This window comes from Anser cygnoides, chromosome 2 (genome assembly GCF_040182565.1).
Source record: "Anser cygnoides isolate HZ-2024a breed goose chromosome 2, Taihu_goose_T2T_genome, whole genome shotgun sequence".
Taxonomy (NCBI): domain Eukaryota; kingdom Metazoa; phylum Chordata; class Aves; order Anseriformes; family Anatidae; genus Anser; species Anser cygnoides.
In genome coordinates this window covers 27,698,373-27,704,372 of record NC_089874.1, presented here as the reverse complement: position 1 = coordinate 27,704,372, position 6,000 = coordinate 27,698,373, and positions in this window count along the sequence as shown.

Genomic DNA, 6,000 nt, shown 5'->3' with positions numbered 1-6,000 from the left:
ATTAGCATTCTAAAAAAGCTTTAAAAACATACGATCAGGTTTTGTAGTTAAGATGGGAAAACATTTTAAATTGGAAATGTGAATTTAATCCCCTCAATTAAATGTAAAATATTTAAATACTTAACCTGATTGCTGCCAACTGCAATTTCCTATAATAAGGAATTATGAGGATAGAGAGAAGTTCTTAAAGGCACATACCTCACATGAAATTATCAGAGACTCAGATCTAGAAATTGCACCTTCACCTATGTGTATAGCCACTTGTAATTAGCCACTTCACACAAACAGCAATTGGGAAAATTTTGAGTACTATTTTTATTGGGCATAAAATAATAATAATACTAATAACAACAAAAGCAATAATAAACAAAACAAACCACCACCACCATAACAACAACAAAAAACATAATCTTTTTTTTACTTCAGGTGGACCAGCTGGTAACTGTGTTATTAACAGGAGATATGGCAAAACGACACAGGATTCCAGCCAGTAGAGCCATGTGAAGCATCTGACATCTGAACTAAAAGGACGTAAGAAAATTCTTCAGGAAAAACTGAAAGCAACACATTTCTTTGTGAATAACCATTTTATATATATATATATATATATATACACACATGATACATATATATGTATATCCTCTGTATATATATATATGAGTTTAAAACACGCTTCTGCTACCCAAACTTTTTACATTGATTTTGCCATAAGCTTTAGGACAAGTCTTGTTGTCAGTTATGACAATGTTAATTATAACAACTTTGATGAAAGCCAAGTTTATGCAAAAATCTCCTTTTTCTTTCAGAACTGCTGTTGTGTGTGTGTGTGCATAATATCTCCATGATGTGGACAAGATGTAGGCAGCAACAGGCAACTGAGCTTCCTGAAAAATATGTGAGCTCACACGGACATTTTCCCATGCATTTGGAGAAAGAAGCAGATCAAAAAACTACAAGTACTACAATAAAGTGTATGGTCTGCATTCAAAATAAATCCTTTTTAGGAAGTGGTCATTATAAATTAACTTTCTCTACATCTCACTATTTTGAACTGTTGTTCACAGCATAACTAAAACTGCACATACAAAATGAAGTATTATTTTTATCTGACTTTTTCTTTAAATGCTACATATTCTAATTTCCCCCTCCTCCCTCCATGGCTGGCAGCACACCAGCTCTTTCATTATATTTGGAGCAAAGAAACACTTTACTGAACCTTTCCCAGACCACATTTTCAGTACTTAAACACTCTGAACAAATCAAAATACTTATTTAAAAGTAAATGAATTCCCATTTGTAATACAGCCTTCCACTCTTAATGACAGGCCTGATCTCTGCAGAAAAAATTCATCAGAAGAGAAGTAGGGCAAAAAGGCTGAGATAAATTCAGACGATTTCCAAGCACTTAGCTGGAGCCATGGCTGGCGGTAACAGCCACACTTGGCTTCCCTTGTAGACAACCAAAGGAAGAGAGGACGAGCCAGAAGGTAATTCTGATCTTAAAGCTGGCTTAAGAGTTTCTTTCCCTCCTCTCCTGCAAGTAGATGGAAACTAGGATGGCTGGGATTGTAATTAAGCACATCAGCATGAAGGAAACACAGAATGGAGATTTGTATCTGAGAAATTTTCCTCTTGGACCTTCTGGCCTGCACTGAGCCTGCACAGTGTATTAGGCACCTAAAAGTGCAGGTTGGATGTGTCTGGGACAAAAAGTTCAAGGGTGGAAATTCTCAGATAAGAATGTTCTCTCTTCTCCGTTTATATTTATATTACTTTACTATACTTTATAGTATATTATTATATAGTATTATAGTATATAGTATAGTATTATATAGTATTATAGTATATTATTATATAGTATTATAGTATATATATAAAGTATATTACTTTACTATTTATATTACTTTACTTATATTATTTATATTATATTTATATTTACTCCATATTTCATCATCTCAGTAATATAATTATATTATATTACAGAAGAGACTTTCTCTAGGTCAAAGGAGTTTAAGATCGATAGATATATATACAGGGGGAAAAGGTAAACAGAGTAAGGCAAGTTTTACTGAGTTACCACGGACTGTTCTGTTAGAGACTGACAGGTTACTGGGTCCTCATTTCCAGACTAAAATGGCAAATCAGAAGTCAAAGGTATTTCAAAGGAGAAGTTTTCAGCATTATCTTCATAGAATGCTTCTTTAGAGAAGACTGTCAGCCTGTGGATGAGTGAAAATAATTTGAGGCAAGATGATGCAGTACATCCCAGAAAGGCCTTGCTTTCTAGACTAATTGCAATTCGTCTAAAACAATATTCTACTCTCAAGTTTCAAGTGTTCAAGACATGTTAGGAACACTGTTCCTGTTGCATGTCATGAAGATGGGGATGAACAACCCCACCTAAGTGATCACCAAAAAGTGATTTTTTTAGTCACTGTGCACATATTCTTATGAACAGCCGGAGTCCCATTGCTACACAAGATCCTCACAGAACAAGTCTTCTCTGACTTCTTCTTGATGTCTAAGATGTGTATAATCAGTCTGGGGATGACTTCACCATCCAGGAGATAGCCTTTAGCATCTTGGCCTGTATCTCCCATTGTGGTCTAAACAAGGTGAAATGGCTCAGGCAATCTGCTAAGATTGGTGGACCGCCAGAAGATGATCTTGCTCAGTTCAAAGTATTTAAAGACATCTGGTTTATCAAGAAGACAAAGTAGGATTTCAGCATGACCTTGCGTGCTTAGAACAATTGTGTCAAGTCTCTGTCGTTACGTGAACAGTCACGTAGGAGACAGAAATGGAATTTGGTCCAGTCTGTATTGCTTTTGCCCACAGGATATCAGTATAGGACATGCTTTACTTGAAGGACTATAACCACTGAGATACTTGTCTACCAGGATATGCTTCACCCCAGAAGCAAAGCACCTGGCAAGACCCAACTGGATGGAGCAGAGTATCCCCTGAGAGGCATTTAACTGATGTCCCTGAAACAGGCGCATTCTGAAGTCCCTCTGCTGAAGAAGGGACAGTCACTGGAGGTGATGGGAAAGACGGATGTTTTGAGAAATGCGGAGACTATAACCACACTTAGAGGTCTTAAATATGACAGTGAACTGGCTTGGACGAAACCTATAATCTTGGAATAGTTGTTTTTTTTTTTTCCTAGACGTTCTCTCAGATTTGTACAAATGAAGAGCTAGAAGAAGTTTGTCATACAAAAAATTTTACAGAAATAACTGCAACATGAATAGAGGTAATTTCACTAGCTAGTCTCTAAGTAAACAAAATACATCATCTGCTTTTGATCATTCACTCTAATTTTTACAGCTGTCTTAAGACTTAAAATTTGTCTTCAGTTTAATTTGTATTAAGATTCAAAATGAATATTAATACTGATTTCTACTGTAAAGCATTTTAGAGATCTACAGCAAAACGCTACATTGCAATTTCTCAATCAACAGCCTCTTATTTGATGCCATTTAAAAATCTGATGGCAACTTCTAGCTTTGAAGCAGTAATTTTAACTTTGTCATTGACAGTGGATGAATATACTGCACAGTACATGCAGTAAAAGTATATAAAGGAAGTAATTTCAAACCCTTGTATTAATCCAATATCCATTGCTCATAGGACACCTTTCCAGTTTGTCTGCCCCCAAAGCATGCGTTAAATTACAATATGAATTAACCTACATCAAAAATACAGAGAATAAGTTAACCCTGTTAACCATGATAAAATTTTGTCCATAACTATACTAAGACAGATATGTAATACCTACAAGTACTGTAAAGCTACTTGAAATAAAATCTGGCAATCCTTTCTGGGATAAATTTAATGCATATGTTCTATTCCACCCTATCAAGTAGAGGGAAAAGTGTAAATGTTTTTTATTTGAGACAACTGAAGGAGAACTAACTGAACTACAAAAGACATTAAAGTCAAACAACAACAAAAGGAGCCTTTGACTCAAGTTGGTAAGACAAATATTACATCTTTGACAAAAGCCCTATCTAAACATAAAATAGACAAAATCAGAGCTACAGGAATCTGAAAATGTCTAAGAGCAGAATAAGCCAAGCAGATGCACCAGTAGTTTCTAAAAACAGCTGAAAAAGGAAATTACAGCATAGTTCCCAAAGCACCACACATTTCTTGTTTTTCTTGAGGAAAACAAACAGCAGATTTCTTTGCAAAAAAAGGGTGACACAGTGGTCAGACTAAAGTCCCAAAGTCTTTTTCCGTTCTAACAAGTATCAGTTCCTTTAAGTAAGCAATTCCCTTCTCATCATGGTGTCCCACTTTACCTGAGACTGTGTTTCCTGAGCTCATCTGGCTTCTTTTCCAGCATGATTTAGATGGATGCCCAAAGCTGACCTCTCGGAGCAGTTACACGAACATTTGGATATGAGTGGCTACTCTAACCATACTGCTGATATCCACGAACAGTTGGATGAGGGATGTTTATAATTGAGGCTCATCTTTTTTTTTTTTGTTTGCTTCTGAGCAGTTTCTTTTATGTTCTGTTATTGAAGTGCATGTGTTGAATGACTTAAGAGGACAGCCTTGTAAATGAGATCTTTGATCTCAAGAGTTTATTTTATCTTTGCAGCAAGGAAAAGTGAATTGAATTGGCTGGCAAAACTAAGCCCTCTCTTTTCTCTTTTCTACAGCTGCTACATCCTTCTGGGGTCATCACAGCTTCCACTTCCACCACTAGACACTCTATTTTGCTGAAGAATTAAAAAAAGGCTTCTGTGACATTTCATCATAACCTGCAGCACAATGCTGAAAGCTCTGCAGCTCCTGGTTTATTGTATGAACCATGCAGCACGCTCAGACTGTTTTGCCTCTGTAGAAGGAATGTGTTGGATAAACCACTGAGCTCTGGTACAGCAAATCTCTGTGAGCTACACTGATGCCTCATGAGAAAGCAAACTTTAATATTCACTGTCCTTTTTTTTTTTTTTGGTAAAATACAGTCTAGAAATACTGCAGCATGGCAGGCTGCAGACAGAAAACAAGTATTTGCCCTGAGATGCTGAAAGAAATATGAGTTCAGTCTTTGCTAGCTACTACATGTACACACCACAGAAAAAGACACCACGGGGCACAGTACCAATTTGCTTCTTGGTTTGTATCGCCAGTATGATGTTATCATCATATTGTTACCACCTGCACTTCATTTAGTTTCTGCATTTTCGTTACAGACAATGTTAGCTGCTATAGAAATAATGCTCAATGAAAACTTCTCTACATGTCTTTCCTGTCCTTCCCCCCTCCCCCAGTCTGATTTAATTCTACTATGTATTTTTTCCTTCTATGCAACTAAAAGAAATAATGGACACATGAGAACTATGCCATGTGATAGTAGGTAGATATTTGTACAAAACCAGTAATTTTTAATTGCCTTAAAGTCATTGCATGCAGAATAGCCAGGCTTAGTCAAGACCTCTAGCATTCCCCATGAAAGTTGAAAAGCTTGGTCTCAGAAGGTCTCAGATAGGTCTCAGAAAACAAAGTTAAAAACATTATTTTTGAGGAGTTCTACCGATTGCTTAAAATCATTTAAGCATGGAGGAAAAAGTTTCCTCCAGAAATTCCAACCAGAACTGTCTCACCAAGGATGTCATCCACAGAGGTCAAAGCAGTGCAGGTCTTACTGCTTCTTAGATCATTCTGCAGGCCCATCAGCAAGTGCAGAAGAATTAAAACAGTCTTACTCATTAGCATCATACAGAGCAAAGAAAAGCACCACATACAGAACCTCAAATTTGCTCTCCAGAACTAAACAGGCAGTGAGGTGCCATGCCTAGACTGAATCACATTCTTAATCTCTTGGCATCTGAAAATGATGAAATTCTAAACTGACAGAAATCTAAGCTGCATTTTACGCAGTAATGTTTCCAAAATTAACTGACTGTTAACACAACGGGAACAGGGCAGCGACTTTTATCCCCTTCTAGCAAGGATGAATACTTACATTTCTTCTCTTGGATG